This window comes from Lathamus discolor, chromosome 19 (assembly GCF_037157495.1).
Source record: "Lathamus discolor isolate bLatDis1 chromosome 19, bLatDis1.hap1, whole genome shotgun sequence".
Taxonomy (NCBI): domain Eukaryota; kingdom Metazoa; phylum Chordata; class Aves; order Psittaciformes; family Psittacidae; genus Lathamus; species Lathamus discolor.
In genome coordinates, this window is record NC_088902.1 from 6,525,276 (window position 1) to 6,542,765 (window position 17,490).

The 17,490-nt window shown below is 42.5% G+C and overlaps 1 long non-coding RNA gene across 1 annotated transcript; it reads left to right on the forward strand.

The window, feature by feature from the left end:
- Positions 1–4: 4 nt before the first annotated feature.
- On the forward strand, positions 5–17,413 carry LOC136023691 (uncharacterized). Its single transcript, XR_010616670.1, has 6 exons — positions 5–318; positions 2,902–2,988; positions 3,814–3,931; positions 8,846–11,076; positions 13,771–14,766; positions 15,144–17,413. It is a non-coding gene; the product is annotated as an uncharacterized LOC136023691 (long non-coding RNA).
- Positions 17,414–17,490: the final 77 nt, after the last annotated feature.

The following is a 17,490-nucleotide window of genomic DNA, read 5'->3' on the forward strand; positions in this document are numbered from 1 at the left end:
CATTCCCATTCCCATTCCGGTTCCCGTTCTCTGCCCCGCCCCCGCTTTGACGCCTCCGGGCCCTGCCGGGCCCTGCTGCGGCGCCGGGCGGATTTAGCCCTGGAGAGCGCCCGGTCCGCTAGCCCCCGCTAGCATCTTGAGATGGCGGGGTGGGTGGGGGGGGCGCTGTTCACGTGTTCGAAAAGCGGATCCGTGTCCGGCGTGCGGGAAAACCACAGCACGAGAGATCCCGGGGTTATTCAGGCTGGGGCGTTCGGGGCCTGTTCCACACATCAGGCACACCGATGCCGGCTTCGTCGTTACATTAAGACGCAAAAGGTACAAGGATTGGTTGTAACCTACATATAGTATTTACTGTACCATTGCTTCTAATCACTGTGCATGCTCAGAGGAGGGGTCTTTGCCTGGGCCACCTCTTTTTAACCTGTGGCTGTGATTTTTAACGTTACAATGAAAGCAGTTCACTTTGGGACACCTTAATAGTTCTTGCCAGGTAATGCCTGTTATAAATTGAGACCACAACGGATCATAATCCAATTAAAATGTTATTAATTATAGCAAGTAGAATATGAGCAAAGACAGCGCTGGACGACAGGGGAGTCTGCGCTCAGCCAACTGCCGTGTTAAGTATTTCAAACAGCCCCTTTTTATACATCTTTACTTCTTTGTTCATGAAATAGTGGAAGTACTCTGCGCATGCTTCAGTTGTTGTTAGGGGGTAGTTTCCTGCCTCCTGGTGATCGATGAGACCAAGGTGAGAAGTCTTCCTCCTTTGATCCTTCATCCATATGTCTTTGCAGGGAGTTGTTAGTCTTATCTCTGCCAGTTCCTGGGACATCTTGCGGCTATCTTATCTTGGCCAGCTGTGTTTTATCTCTGTCAGTTCCTTTACATTTGGCTTAACATATATCTTAATAAACAATACACTAGTCTATAGTTTCTCACATGGAACATCTTATAGCTATCTTTAGGCAACATCTACTATGTTTGCATAAGCGATAAGCGATTGCGGTTGGCGACTGTTAGTCTATGTAAGCTGTGTCCGGTGACTGTTTGAGTAAGCAATTTCATACTTTTTATTGCCTAACCTTTACATTGGGCTTAACATAAATCCTAATAAACAATATCCTAATTTATAGTTTCTTACAATCCCCCCTTTTTCTTTTATCCTATTATTGTTTATTAGATGCTGCTTTCATTTTCAGAATTGTAAGCCAACCTTTTTCCACACTCCCAAGTGTTATTTATCATAACACTCACAAGGTAATTCCTTACAATCACAGGTATATTTTTTACGTGGCATGACACATTCACAACAATCTTCATCCTCATCAATAGATACACTCTTATATTTTACCCCAGATCTCGTAGTTAAAATAAGCAGTTTAGCTATGTCAAACCGTTCTCTAATAAAGTAAAATATAGCGTAATATACAAGGCCCAAATCAACATGATAAGCGGTCCTGCTAGAGCAGACAACAAAGTGGTTAGCCAAGGTGAGACATTAAACCAGTTTTCATACCATGACCTGCCCACCTCACGATCCTTTTTACGTTGATCTAACCTCTTTCGTAGTTCAGACATTGTGTCCAGGACTACTCCCGTATGGTCAGCAAAAGTACAACATTCTTCATTGAGAGCTGCACATAACCCTCCTTCCTTTAAGAACAATAGATCTAATCCTCTTCTATTTTGCAGCACCACTTCTGATAAAGACTTTACTGAAGTGGCCAAATTTTGGATAGATTGTTCTACTTTTGTTAAATCATCATTTACAGCCGTCTGTAAATTTTGTAATTCCTGACCTTTTATCAGGGAGGCTATACCTGTACTTGCTCCAACTCCGCCCGCTATCAGCAGTGTAGCTAGGGTTATCACTGTAATTGGCTCTCCTTTTTGTCTATTCAGGTCTCCTTCAAAGTGGCGTAACACCTCCTCAGAGGTGTGATAGATCAGACAAGGAACAATAATCACCTGTACACAAAACTGAGATTGATTAAACACTTTTAGGGATATGCAAGGCGTTATTCCGATGTCTGAACAAACCCATTTAGCTCCTGGTGTCGGGATAGCCCATTTATCTTTTTTATTCTTATGTTTCTCTATAGTGTGTTTTTCTATAGTGACTGTTCGGTCGCATAAAGGCTGATATCTCTTGGGCACTGTACCTATACATTTTCCTTGACCAGTTACTAGTTGAATAGTAATTCCTTGCGTATGGTTCCTCTGGTCATTCCATGGGCATTCTCGTGGGTTTGAACCATTGGACCATTGAATCCTACCTAGTTTTCCAATTGCCTCAAAATATGGTGGCCTAATATTATAACATAACCAACATTCCTCAGTTAAATTTGGTTTGCTTTCATTAAGGGCACAATAAGAGGCTTGCATTAAATTCCATAAGGGGTCTTTGGATTCTGACAACTCTAGATTCCTAGATAAGGAGAATTCAGTCACAGTGCTATTAATTGTTTTCAAAAGGGAATCTAGAGAGGTGGGGGTAACACTTGTAGGGATAACCTTCTCTACGGGGACAATCTTCTTTTCGGGAAAAGTGGGTGGATTTAGGACCAAATAAATTTGGTCCGATTGGTAAGGGGTCATGAGGAAGCTTTTCTTTCTTTATTAGAATAAGGCCTCCTCGGTCTCTTCCAGATTCTCTGAATCTAACTCCCCATATCTTTCCTACTAGCCAGCCATCCTCTGTTGGATTTAATATTTGTATTAGTAAATGATCACAGTTTCCTATTCCTGAAGGGGTTCCTCCTCCTAATGCATACCCTGTCGCTGAAGAGGTCCATGGTCTGAATATCTCACCATCACGAGTGTATATCGGAGGTTTACAATTTGAAGGTCCCCATTTAACCTTTAAATATTTGCTGTTTCGACTTCCCATTCTAGGGCTATTGTTTCACAACCCCAATATGAACAATAGTAATGTCCGGGACTATTACAATAACTTTTTCCTGGATTAGAGGCAGGACAAAAGTAAGTTGAACTTTTGTTACATATCCATTGATCCTTTGGTCGAGAGGCAGGAGTCCACCTCCATTGTCCTATCAATTGACAAGGGGTTGCTTTAAAAGTTGGGCCACCTACTCCTTTGAATTCGCCTATAACTTTGCTTGTCTCCATCTGAATTAGTTTCCAATTCATAGGTTCATGAGGGTTTCCATTTGCCTGTGTTATTAATAACAAAATTAACGATATACCAGGAAAAAGGGTGTTTATCAATTTTTCCGAGTTAAGTATATTTTTACCAATCCTGGGGAAGTTTGGCCATTGCTGCTTTTGCATCCCATTGTTCTGGTTCTTTTCTCCACCGTTTGTTCCTCCTCTGCCTCGCCCGTCGACTCGGTTCCTTCGAGCCACGGGGTGTACCATCTTCTTGGCAGCAAGGGAATTCTTCAGGAGAACAGCCGTTTGGGCTTTTCTGCCTATTTACATAGGCTTAGAACTAATGAGGCAAAGCAATATACGGTCAGTACTTAGTTATAAAGGGGACTGGTTCGTTGGAGCAATATTTTCCAACACTGTGTGCAGACCCCTGTTGGAAGGTGTCCACTTTTATAATATATTCACTGTTTATCCTGGCATACCTTGTATTTAAAACAAGCAAATGGATAATAATTGCAGTTCAAATCATTATACTTAATCTAGCAATTTCCTCTAGCACACTTTGTATGCTTCCATATATAATAGAAAAAAAAAGAAATAATTATAGCAAATATAAACAAGAATACACACTTTATACCAAAAGATAATGCAGCAAAAGAATCAAATAAAGTCTCTATCATTACGTTATCTTTTCAGGGTTATTTTGGTGTCACCTGGAGTACTGATTACTTTCCAGTGGGGTCTCGTCACTGGGCCTTTAATGCGACTGGCATGAGTCCATCCACGCTCAGCAGTCCGGACAGCTGTTTCTGTTGTAAGCAAAACAAGATAAGGTCCCTCCCAATTGGGTTTTAGGGTTTCTTCCTTCCACCTTTTAATCAATATCCAATCCCCAGGTTTAACATTGTGAATTTTTAAGTCCAACGGAGGTCGTTGCACAATTAGTCAGTGTTCCCAAAGCTTGTAGCAATGTTCTGCTAATTGTGAAACATATTCATTAATCACACGGTCTCGAATTAAAATATTTGTTTGTGGATTTTCAATCCTATAAGACATTCCATACACCATCTCAAACGCTGATATTCCCGTATCTGCTCGGGGTCTTGTTCTGAGGATTAACAAGGCCATGGGTAGGCACCTAATCCATGATAATTTGGTTTCTATCATTAATTTAGTCAAAATACTTTTAATTTCTCCATTCATCCTTTCAACTTTTCCCGAACTTTGTGGATGCCATGGTGTATGGTATTCCCATTTAATACCCAAGCTTTCTGTTAGATCTCTAACAATTTTTGACACAAAGTGTGTTCCTCTGTCCGAATCAATTACTTCAGGTACTCCATATCGAGGTATAATGTTTTCAAGTAACACTTTAGTAACTTGGTTAGCAGTTGTCTTGGAGGTAGGAAAAGCCTCAACATAATGTGTTAAATGATCCACCATTACTAATAAATATCTGTAATGTCCTACCCTGGGTAGTTCAGTAAAATCCACTTGTATGTGTGAGAAAGGTCTGTATGCTGGGGAACGTCCTCCAAAAGATCTTTGTCTCATATTGTTTCGATTGACCTTTTGACAGGTCTCGCAGGCTGCTGTGACTGTCTTTGCTATATTATATATGCCTATACAGGCAAACTGTTGATTGAAATGATCAACTAACTCCTGGGTTCCCCAGTGTGTTTTACTGTGTATTTTTGAAAATATTTCGAGTGCAATGCCCTTAGGCAAGACTTCTCTCCCATCTGGCAATATGTACTTGCCATCTTGTTCCTTAGCTCCCATTTGTTCTAATTTTTCCTTTTCTGCAGATTCAAAACTTAAATTTTTATTAACAGGTACTTGTTGCATAGTCAAAATCATACTATAATTGCCTGCCACTCGCTTTGCTTCTGTATCAGCTGCATTATTTCCCCTAACTTGATAACTTGTACCTCGCTGGTGTCCCTTTATATGTACAACTGCTATTTTATTCGGCATTTTCAATGCCCCCAGAACTCGCTGAATTAATTCTGGGTGTATCAGTTCTTTTCCCTGTGAGTTAACGAATCCTCTTTCCTCCCATATTTTTCCAAAAGTGTGTACTACTCCGAACGCATAGCGTGAGTCTGTATATATAGTTCCATCCTTTTCCTTCAGTGACACTAATGCTTTCCACAATGCATACAGCTCACAGGCTTGAGCCGACCAACTGGCACTCGGGGGGCCTGATTCTATTGTCTTAAATTCTCCTTTTTCCAACTTAACAATGGCATATCCAGACAATCGTTTACCTTCCATTATTCGTGATGACCCATCTATAAATAATACTTCTCCACATTGTAGTTCTTCTTCTTCTAAGTCTGGCCTAATGCGTGTCTGCTGTTCAATTGTTTGAAAACAATTTTGCACTAGTTCATTACCTTCTCCTGAGTACAAAAATTCAGCAGGGTTAACTGCTCCAATAGTTTTCAAAGATAGTTTGGGGGATTCTATAAGTATTCCCTCATACTTTAATAATCGGCTATCTGTAAGCCATTTTTCTGCTTTTTGTTGTAACACTCCCCTGATGTTATGAGGTGCATATAAGACAACTTCTCCATTAAAGGTAATGCGATTCGTTTCCTCAAGTAATAAGGCAGCAGCAACAATGATTTGTAAACAACTCGGCCAACCCCTGCTCACAGGGTCCAGCAGCTTTGATAAGTATGCCACCGGTTTCTTTTGTCCGCCCCATTCTTGTGTTAATACCCTAAATGCCGTTCCTTCATGTATGTTAACATATAAATGGAATGGCCGCTTTAAATCAGGTAGGCTTAAAACTGGTGCTTGACTTAACTCCCTTTTGAGACTAGCAAACTGCTCTTGATCCTGAGGGTTCCACTTGGGTATTTTGTCCTTGGACAATTGTTCATATAAGAATTTAACTTTAAAACTATAGTTCTCTATCCATTGCCTACAATACCCAAATAACCCTAATGCCTGCCGAATTTGCCTCTTAGTAACAGGCATAGGTAGTTCCAGAATTCCTTTAATGCGCTCTGGATCCAATATCTTTTGGCCATTAAACAAATAATGTCCCAAATATTTCACTTTTTCCTCCACAAATTGTAATTTTTCTTGTGATACCCGCAATCCCTTTTGTGCAAGAAAGTTTAGAAGTCGAATGCTTTCCTTTCTTACATTCTCCTGATTATTCCCTGCTATGAGCAGATCATCTACATACTGTAACAGCACATTTCCCGTTTGTACCTGGTATTCTTTTAAGAGCTCTTCCAGGGCCTGTCCAAACAGATTAGGGGACTCAGTGAACCCCTGGGGAAGCACGGTCCATCTCAATTGCTGTCTACGACCTGTCTCTATGTCTTCCCATTCAAAGGCAAAATAATCACGGCATTCTTCTGCCAGTGGACAGGCCCAAAAGGCATCCTTTAAATCAATCACACTATACCAGGAGTTATGGGGTCCTAGTTTGCTTAGCAGTGTGTATGGATTTGCTACTACAGGGAACCGGGTGATGGTTCTTTTGTTTATTTCCCTTAAGTCATGCATGAGCCGATATTTCCCATTTGGTTTCTTTACAGGCAAAATGGGGGTGTTAAAGGGTGACATACAAGGCTCTAAGATTCCTTGTGCTAACAATCGATCAATTTCTGGCTTTAATCCTCTCCGTCCTTCTAGGGATATAGGATATTGCCTTACCCTCACAGGTATGTGGGGTTCGGAAATTTTGATTTTAATCGGTGGAATTTCCAGTCTACTAATTGTGTCCGGAGAGTACCAGGCATTGGGGTTAATTTGTTTTTGATCATCCACGGTCAAAGGATAAGCAGACACTGTTAGCTCTTGATTTTGTACTTTTATCTCTAATTGTAATTCAACAATTAAATCTCGTCCTAACAGATTAACTTCTGCTTCAGGGACGAGCAAGAGTTCACCCATTCCAAATTTATTTTCAGTTTTGAATACCACATTTTTGATTTTACTTACTTTAAAGGGTTCTCCTTTTGCCCCAATTACTTGTACTTTTTCAGAGGAAACTTTACATCCCTCAGGTATTTGCTTAATAGTTGATTTCTCAGCTCCAGTGTCTACTAAAAAGGTGAACTCTTGTTTATGGGGACCTATTCTTAATTTTATCAAGGGCTCATGATGACTCCGGTCCCCTAAAATATAGAGCCCCTGACTCTCCTATTCCGTTTTCAATATTTCCTCATCCCTGATCCTTTCTCTGCAATTCTTCTTTATATGTCCCTTTTTTCCACAGTAAAAACAACGTCCCTGTTCCTTCATTACCACTACATTCCTTTGTTTTATTCCATCAGATCTGTATTTACCAGTTTGCCCTTTGCGATCCTCTCTGACCGCTGCTACCATCATTTTTACTTGTCGCTTGCTGCTCTCTTCTTCCTGCCTTACGTAGACTTTCTGAGCTTCCCTTAATAATTCATCCAACCCTCTATTCTGCCAGTCTTCTAACTTTTAAATCTTCTTTCTGATATCTTCCCATGATTTTGCCACAAACTGAGTTTTGAGGAGCGCTTGCCCTAAAGGGTCGTCTGGATTCACCCCAGAGTACAACTGAAGGGCTTTCCTCAGTCGTTCCAACCACTCAGTAGGGCTTTCATCTTTCTTTTGCATTTCATTAAATGCTTTATTAATATTCTGGCCACGGGGTACTGCTTCTCTAATTCCCTGAATCACTATAGTTCTCAGGTCTTGCATATGGGTTCTATGCACTGGATCTTGATTATCCCAGTTAGGTTTTTGGAGTGGCCATTTAATATCTGCTTGGGGTCCCTGGACATGTTGAGCATCCCACAGTCTCATTCCTGCTCGTCTAATCATATCTCTTTCCTCAGTAGTGAATAATTGACCAAGGATAGATTGCATCTCATCCCAAGTATAAAGATTTGGTCCCAAAAATTGATCTAATCTTTCTGCCACTCCGAGTGGGTCCTCAATTAAGTTTCCCATCTCGGTTCTTTTAAAGTCTCGTAGGTCAGCCGAATTTAAGGGTACGGAAATATATCCAATCACAGGTTGAGGCCCCCCCATGGGTATTTCCCTTAGGGGGTACATCTGAACTGCCCCTTTTTGACTTCTAGTTACGCGTCTAGGAGCAGGGGGATACTCTTGCTCTGACTCTGGTGGGGGAGTGGATGCTCTGGGGACCTCCGGAGGGGCTGTAGGAGCAGGAGGAGTAATGTAAGGAGGGGGGTTTAGAAGGGTTTCGTCTAACTCTTCCTTCTGTTTCTTTTGTTTAGTTTTTATTTCATTCAGCGGGTAAAGTCTAGCTCCCGGTCTTTTTAGCCACACTTCCGCATACTGACTCTCTTCCGGGTTGAGAGGTTTCTTATTATTAACCCAGAGGTTTAATTGCTGTCTTACCCAATCTTCTTCTGACCCATAGACTGACCAGAAGACATTTTTTAAAATCTCCTTCCCTCCCCATATCTTAGTACAATATTCTATAATTTTTTGCTTATCTTTCCCTAAGGTTCCAGGGAGACATTTCCAATTGTCTAAGATATGTGCCAGAGGGGTATTCTTAGGTACAATGGGTACCCACCCCATGGGAGTCGAAGGCTTGCTGCCCTTCGCCCCCATCTTCTGGAATATCTCCAAACACACACTCACTCGCTCCCCCTTGTTCCTGGCCCAGTCCCTCGCGGGAGATGGGAACCGCAGTACTTAAGGGTCCACACTCGCTTGGTTCAATATATCGAACCTCTCATTCGTTATATTCCAGGAAACCCAATCCCGCCCGAACGGTAAACCCGCGAACAATCTCTGCCGTGAACAATTTCACTCTGCAGTCGTCCACCGCGAACTATTTCACTCTGCGGAAAGTTTCGCAATATACTTACGCGTCCTGCGTCTTTGTCCGGACTCCAGTGCACAGAATTTTTATGGGATTTTACCGGTTCTTTCTTTGCTCATATTCTAGCATTTAGGTTCGTCGGTAAGGATGAGGTAAGCTGTTGGTCGCGGGGCCGCGAAATGTCGCGGGGCGCCTCCCCGGAGGACCAAAGCCCACCATTCCTTATCCGAGTCACGGCACCAGAAATTGTTATAAATTGAGACCACAACGGATCATAATCCAATTAAAATGTTATTAATTATAGCAAGTAGAATATGAGCAAAGACAGCGCTGGACGACAGGGGAGTCTGCGCTCAGCCAACTGCCGTGTTAAGTATTTCAAACAGCCCCTTTTTATACATCTTTACTTCTTTGTTCATGAAATAGTGGAAGTACTCTGCGCATGCTTCAGTTGTTGTTAGGGGGTAGTTTCCTGCCTCCTGGTGATCGATGAGACCAAGGTGAGAAGTCTTCCTCCTTTGATCCTTCATCCATATGTCTTTGCAGGGGGTTGTTAGTCTTATCTCTGCCAGTTCCTGGGACATCTTGCGGCTATCTTATCTTGGCCAGCTGTGTTTTATCTCTGTCAGTTCCTTTACATTTGGCTTAACATATATCTTAATAAACAATACACTAGTCTATAGTTTCTCACATGGAACATCTTATAGCTATCTTTAGGCGACATCTACTATGTTTGCATAAGCGATAAGCGATTGCGGTTGGCGACTGTTAGTCTATGTAAGCTGTGTCCGGTGACTGTTTGAGTAAGCAATTTCATACTTTTTATTGCCTAACCTTTACATTGGGCTTAACATAAATCCTAATAAACAATATCCTAATTTATAGTTTCTTACAATGCCGAGAAAAGCATCATAAAGAAACTTAATAGTCAATGTAACTATTAAGTAGGTGTTCGTTTATTCAGACTGGGCGTGTGGGGGATGGCTGCTCCTAACACGTGCACTCCCTGTTGTGATAAACACATGAATGTCTTGGCTTTCGCAAGTCATAGATGTGGTTATGCGGGTATAACTGTACAAATTTACAATAACAGAAACAAAGCTCGCTAAAGACACAAGATTAGACTGATACAGGGTTAATGAAATGTACAAAGAAAAATACAGGGGATTGTGTAAGAGAGTTAGAAGAATCCCTTGCTTAAACAAAAGTATTGTCTGCTGTAAACACCTATCATGCTTACCAAGCGAACAAGGCACAGACTACTGATAAGGGAAGGAGACAGAGGCCTGATTCTACTGATAAGCAACTATCGACAAGGAAATGCGAATGTCTGGGTCTATTGATAAGGGGGAGAAGCTGATGATTTATGGATCAGATACCGACTAAACCCTAAAGCCATACACGAAGATTAAAAGGTGAAAAGTTTAAGAAGAGGAAGACTCATTTACTTCATCTTGAGGACCCCTGCCCACAGGAGGAAGACTCATTTACTTCATCTTGAGACCCCTGCCCATGACCAGAGGGGGCACTGCGCAGGCGCAAAGGACCTTCTAGCTCATTATAATACGAAGCGGGGACAGATACTAAATATGTGTAGGCGTATCAGTAATCTAATGCATATGTATGCCTTAAGGGAATAAATGTAAAGGGAAAACGACCCTGGGTGTGCATACTTTGGAGGAACGATCCCCATGCACCTCAGCGCTGAATAAAGCATACCTACTTTACAACTTTAACGACTTGTGGAGTCAATCCGCGTATCAATTTGGCGAGCCAGGCAGGAGGCCTCTGTTCGGCTGCAGGATCGGCTGAGGAGCGGACGTCCTAGGCGGAGGAGCTCCGCTTCTCCTCCGCTCACTGCGGGGACAGACAACAACCTGTGCCGGCTGCGGAGAAACGGTATGCTTGGAATTTAGGTACTTTAGGGGGCCTGTAAGGCGTACGCGTGGCCCGGGGCTGCTGGTAAGGCGTGCAGAGACGTCTGGCGCACAGCGGAGTTCCCCGTGGCAGGTAGGGCTTGCAAGCTGGGGGCTCGTCGACCGATAGCGCGGCTGCGAGCGATCCTGGAGGCGGATCGGGCGAGCCCGGGTTTTCGCTGCATCCCAAGTTTTGGGAGCCAGGACGGACCTGCTAATGACCGTGTAGGAAGCAGGAGAAGGGTAAGCGGAACCATAACGTGAGTGTGTGGGATCCCATGTGTAAGGGTTTGTGTTTCTGTGTGACTGAGATGTAGCGTAGCTACGAAGCGAGTGTGGAGTCCTAATCCGCGGTTCCGTGTCGCGGCCGGAGACGGACAAAGCGTTTATGTTTTTCTGTCCTGTGTCTTGTCTGTGTATAACCATCAAGCAGCTCAGAAAGCGGGGGAAGGTCCGGCTACCCCTCCCGCAGTGGATAGCTTTACGAAATACAAGGGCAAGGGAATTCTCTATGTGCCTTGTGAGAGTATGTGCCTTGTGGGAGTGTAACTGTATGTGACGGGTGGCATTACACGTGGATATTGTGGCTGGGTGCCCTGTGAGATTACGGCGTGGATATTGTGGCTGTGTGCCATGTGGGAGTATGTGCTTGTGGGAGTGTAACTGTATGTGATGGGTGGCATTTCACGTGGATATTGTGGCAGTGCTTTTAGTATGTATCCCACTTTTATAGCCACTCAGGGTAGTGGGGCAGATACTGCTGGGGGTGTCTTATGAAACGCTGGTGGGTTTGTGGAGAAAAGCCACAAAATCCTGGCGGACTTCCGGGAAGTTAGAAAGGAAAACTGAGAAGGGGTTTATAAAAGGTATCAAAGAAAATTTGAGAAGATGTGGTTACAAAGGAGAAAATAAAATGGGAATACAACAATTAATGTCTCTCTTGGGGACAATCAACTGGGGATATTAGGAAAAACTTCGTAACCTGACATATGAGTGCATAATAAGTTTTGAACAGTGGAACCTGCTGTGGATACTAGGGCAGTGTAAATTTTGCTGGAACTGGAACTGTTCTAACGACAGGGGAGTTGATCTGCAGAACCCAGAGATACTATCTTACTGAATCCCCTGAGAATATCATAAAACCTGTGTGTAGGTGCTCTCATATTTTAAGTGCATTTGCAGAGCACTGGGAAAGAGAAGCTATAGAGATTTGTAAGAGATTGTTTGAAATGGGAGCCGGTCAAAACAAGGGAATTCTGAAGAAAAGCCCATTGTGTTACAGTTTGGCACATTGGAAAGAACTGGGAGGTTCTTCTCGGGGCTCGGTAAACAAGAAAACATTGGTAAAATATTGTAACCAATGGTGGCCTTTATATACTTTGGAAAATCAGGAAAAATGGCCTAAAAATGACTGAATTCTAATGAATTTTTTTACAATTTATGTTGGTTTTGAGGTGGCCAAGAAAATGCGATGAAGTAATGTATGCAGATATGTTTCACTTTAAGAAAGCACCTGGAGTGGCAGACAGAATGTGAAATTAATATAACTCTGCCAGATCCCTAATTTTGGTTTTGGAAAAGGACAGGGAAAACCAGAAAGCTAAGCTGGAGAGATGTTGTTCAGCCTGTGATATTGGGACAGTAATCACGAAAATTATGTATCACAGGTACCCCCGAGAGGAGCACCCTCTGCCTCTGTCCTATCAGGTATTGATAAGGAGGAGGAAATTGCTGTCACTGGCAACAAGCAGCACATTCACATTCAGAGTTAAGAAGGGGTTAAACCAGAAGTGCTGTTGCTAAGGCAGGCATCTGTAACCCCTGCAGAGCAGGGTGAGCACCTGTGAAAAAAAATAAAAAAATAAAAAAATAAAAAATGAAAAACCAAGGGGGAAAGGAGGGGAGCTCTGCAGTTCCTGTGTTTGAGCATGGGATGGGTGCTGGGGCAGACAAACAGACATGTTGACAGACGGGATTGAAGGGTTGATGAATAAATGTGGATGGGAGTGAAGGAGGAAGTAAACAGGTAGAAAAGAAAAAGCTGGGTCGTGCTACAGCCACGGCTGCGCTGGTTGCTTTGAAACTGGTGGAGGACGAACGTCGGACAGAAGTGGGGGAGTGACCTCTTCTGTGGAACCGGATCGGTGGGAGTGCTATGAGGAGTTTGGACGCTGGGAGTGAGACTGCCCTGGTGGGAGTGCCATGGGGTGGCTCGGGTGACTGAATTGGAACTAGGCTGACGGGGACCAGGGGAATCTTCCCTAGCAGATCCACTGGTTATAATGGAGCTAGGGGACAAAAGAGAAAAAAAAAAAAAAGGGGGGGAAATGGAATTTTTGGTTGATACGGGTGCAACGTATTCAGTTTTAAACAAAGCTTTAATGCCTTTGGGGACGATTATATGATGATAAAAGGGGCGACTGGCCAAGGTGAAAAGGCTTATTTTTGTAAACTACTAAAATATCAATTGGGAAAACAATGGGGCATCCATAAGTTTTTGTATATGCCTAACTCCCCAAAAGAGCTTTTGGGGAGAGATTTGTTAGAACACTTGGGAGCGACCATTACTTTCAAAGGAGGTGAGATCACTTTAAAAGTAAAGGACCAACAGTATATAGAGATGTTAAAGGCTTAATTTTATACAGATAAGCTCAAGGAGAGAAAACAGTCAGTCAGGATTAAACAATACCCCCTGAAGAAGGAAGATAGGGAAGGAATTTTTTTCCAAATGACTGAGAATTTCCTACAGCTAGGACTGCTAAAAGAGTGCCAATCTGATTTTGACGCCCCTATTTTACCTGTTCGTAAACTTTATGGGTAATACCGGGTGGTACAGGACTTATGGGCTGTTAACAAAATTTGCTAACATGCTTATCAGAGCTAACTTGGTTTACTGTTCTAGATTTGAAGGATGCTTTCTTTTGCCTCCCTCTCCAGGAAGCCAGCCAGAAAATCTTTGCATTTGAATGGAAAAGCCCTAAGAGTAGGTGCAAAATCCAGCTCATGTGGATGGTGTTGCCTCAGGGATTTAACAACTTTCAAAAGACTTTAAGGTGACAAGAGAAGCGACTTGAGCCTTCCACCAATTAAAAACGCCTTGAGGTTGGCACCAGCCTTAGGACTCCCAGATGTGAGTAAACCATTCTTTCTTTTCTCCCATAAGAAACAAGAAATTGCCTTAGGAATACTAGCACAGGACTTGGGCCTGTAAGCAACTGGACTCTGCAGCTGAAGGATGGCCTGGATGCCTCAGGGCCGTTGCAGCAGTTGTACTAAACATGCAAGATTTACCTTGGGCCAGAAAATGTGCTGGTGTCCCATACAGTGTCTGCAGTGCTGAAAGTGAAAGGCAGGCACTGGCTTTCCCCACAAAGGTTTCTGAAATATCAAGCCATCATGGTGGAGCAAGCCTCAGCAGACTACTGAGGCCACATATTCCAGTCGTCCGGATCTGAAAGATACCCCTTTAGACGACGCAGAAACCTGGTTTACTGGGAACAGGTATGTCATCAGTGGAAAACGACATGCTGAAGTAATAGAATCCAGGCTGTTACCCATAAACACCTCTGCAAAGAAGGTGAAATTGATTGCTCTGACTAGAGCTCTGGAACAGGCAAAAGGAAAAAACATAAATGTCTATACAGACTCAAGATATGTATTCAGAGTTGTGCATGCACATGGTGCCATTTGGAAGGAGAGGACTGTTGAATTCACAAGGAAAAAACATTAAACATGCACAAGAAATACTGAAACTGTTGGAAGAGGTCCAACTACCTGAGAAGGTGGCAGTTATGCACATCAAGGCACACCAGAAGGTGAGCTCAGAATTGGAGGAGGGAAATGAGCTGGTGGAAAGAGAGGCAAAAGAAGCTGCAAAAGGTGAGATAACAACTGAAGGAGCTTTAATTCCTGATGGGAAAATTTCTCTAAAAGGTAAGCCAAACTATAATAAAGAAGTTCAGAAATTAATTATAGGTCAAGAAGGGTGGGCTAGTACACCACAGGGAAAGATAATTGTTCCCTCATCTTCCTTATGGTCCTTAGTAAAGAATGCACATCAAAACACACTGGGGAGTCAATATAAATATTTGATAAGCAAAATTATGGCTAGAACTCTGTATGCTACTATTCAACAGGTAACTCACCAGTGTAATCTCTGCCTCCAAACAACCCCCAAAAGTAATCCTAAACCCAAAATGGGTCAAATTGGGAGGGACAACAAACCAGGACAACAGTGGCAGATCAGCTTTACAGAACTGCCAAGAAAAGGGGGTATAGATATTTGTTGGCACTAACGGATATCTTTTCAGATTGGCCAGAAGCCTTTCCAACTAGAACTGTGAAGGCCTGAGAAGAAACGCAGCTGATACTAAGAACATATGCCTTGATACAGAACAAGGCACTTATCATTTTGAAATCCATCCAGACATTACTCAAAGGACTGTACTTGTATATATTGTACTTGTATATATTGTGTATGTGTGTGCTTAAGAACTGCTTGTGCTTTTGTGAGGATAATGCTAATGAAATCATGACTGTTAAGAATCATTCTAATTTTGTTTTTATAATTTTACTAAGATCACTGGGTGTGACTTTGCATATTCAGCACCAGTTATATCCCACCAACTGATAAAATCCAGACCTGATAAGAGGGGTCCAGAAAAACAGGCATCCATCATAATATGGAAGAAATAAGCAGAGTCCTACTAAGGGTAGGACCAGATACAAGCCACCACTGGTGAAATGTACCTTTGGGATGACCACCAACTGCAACTGGCATACTGAATACGTTGTGTCACCCCATTATTGTTCTTCTAATGTTAGTTAGTATTAGTTTCATATTGTCTATTGAATTATTTGTTTGGAACTGGCGAATGTTATGATACATAATGATTTTGAACTCTCTATAAAATACACATAATAAGGTGCTGAGAGATACCTTCCGCAAGAATTGGTTGAAAGAGGAACTTGTCTGAAGAGTAAAAGAATTTACTCACTTTATAGAAATGGGGGGATTGATACAGGGTTAATAAAATGTACAAAGGAAAATACAGGGGATTGTATAAGAGAGTTAGAAGAATCCCTTGCTTAAACAAAAGTGTTGTCTGCTGTAAACACCTATCATGCTTACCAAGCGGACAAGGCACAGACTACTGATAAGGGAAGGAGACAGAGGCCTGATTCTACTGATAAGCAACTATTGACAAGGAAATGCGAATGTCTGGGTCTATTGATAAGGGGGAGAAGCTGATGATTTACGGATCAGATACCGACTAAACCCTAAAGCCATGCGCGAAGATTAAAAGGTGAAAAGTTTAAGAAGAGGAAGACTCATTTACTTCATCTTGAGGACCCCTGCCCACAGGAGGAAGACTCATTTACTTCATCTTGAGGACCCCTGCCCACAGGAGGAAGGCTCATTTACTTCATCTTGAGACCCCTGCCCATGACCAGAGGGGGCACTGCGCAGGCGCAAAGGACCTTCTAGCTCATTATAATACGAAGCAGGGACAGATGCTAAATATGTGTAGGCGTATCAGTAATCTAATGCATATGTATGCCTTAAGGGAATAAATTTAAAGGAAAAACGACCCTGGGTGTGCATACTTTGGAGGAACGATCCCCATGCACCGCAGCGCTGAATGAAGCATACCTACTTTACAACTTTAACGACTTGTGGAGTCAATCCGCGTATCAAGACAACAAGTTAAAAAGGGTCAGAACTCTTGAGCAAAACGGAGTCACATAGCAAAAGAATTCGTAAAGGTAAAAGAAAGGGGTGGGGGCAGGGCTTGATAAAAGAAAAGCTAGTGCCTGGAAAACATAAAGTACTTTTTAGCTTAACAGGTTGTAGAAAGAGAATAATTTTTATGTTGTAAGTCTGTGGAATGTGGTGGCCCCACTAAACATGAGTTAATTGTTTCACACCAGTCTTCTAAAGTGTCTTTAGTTTTAAAGAACAGTGTTTGTGTTGTAAGTCTGTGGTGAGATAACAGGATTTAGTGGCCTCACTAAACATGAATGAGTTATTTCACACTATCCTTCTACTTACTAGTTTAGAGACAGAGCCTCCCAAACACCTGCTAGCTTGGGATACTCCTTGTCTCCCATCCTGCAATAAATTTTGCAGGAAGGTCACACTGTTTTAAATCTTTGCTAGGTATCAAAAGAATTCTAGATATAGCTGGTTTCAGCTAGTTGTGTGATTACTGGGGCGTCCAACTGTGCCAAAGGTGAAAAGTACACTGTGAGGAAGACTGCTTACTTCATCTTGAAGACCCCTACTCACAAGAGGAAGACTGCTTACTTCATCCTCAAGACCCCTGCCCACAGTCACTGCAGAGCAGTGCGCAGATGCCAAGAGGAGGAGACTTATGATAATATGTTCTTGGAGCTAGTTATAATATTCCCTGCCTATAAGCAGGAATTATGAATATGTATGTAACTAATGTAATAGTGAAAGTATATAAACCTGTAACAAATACTAATCGCTTGCGCCTCTGGCTATGGTCATGTGCTCAGCGCTGTTGCTTTTGCTTTATTGACTTTGTCCCTCAATAAAACCTTGTTACCTTGTTTAGAGGAGTGAGTATGTATTTCACATGGACCTATAAGTGAGTGAAATACACAGGCTGATGGGCTTGCAGGTCTTACAGT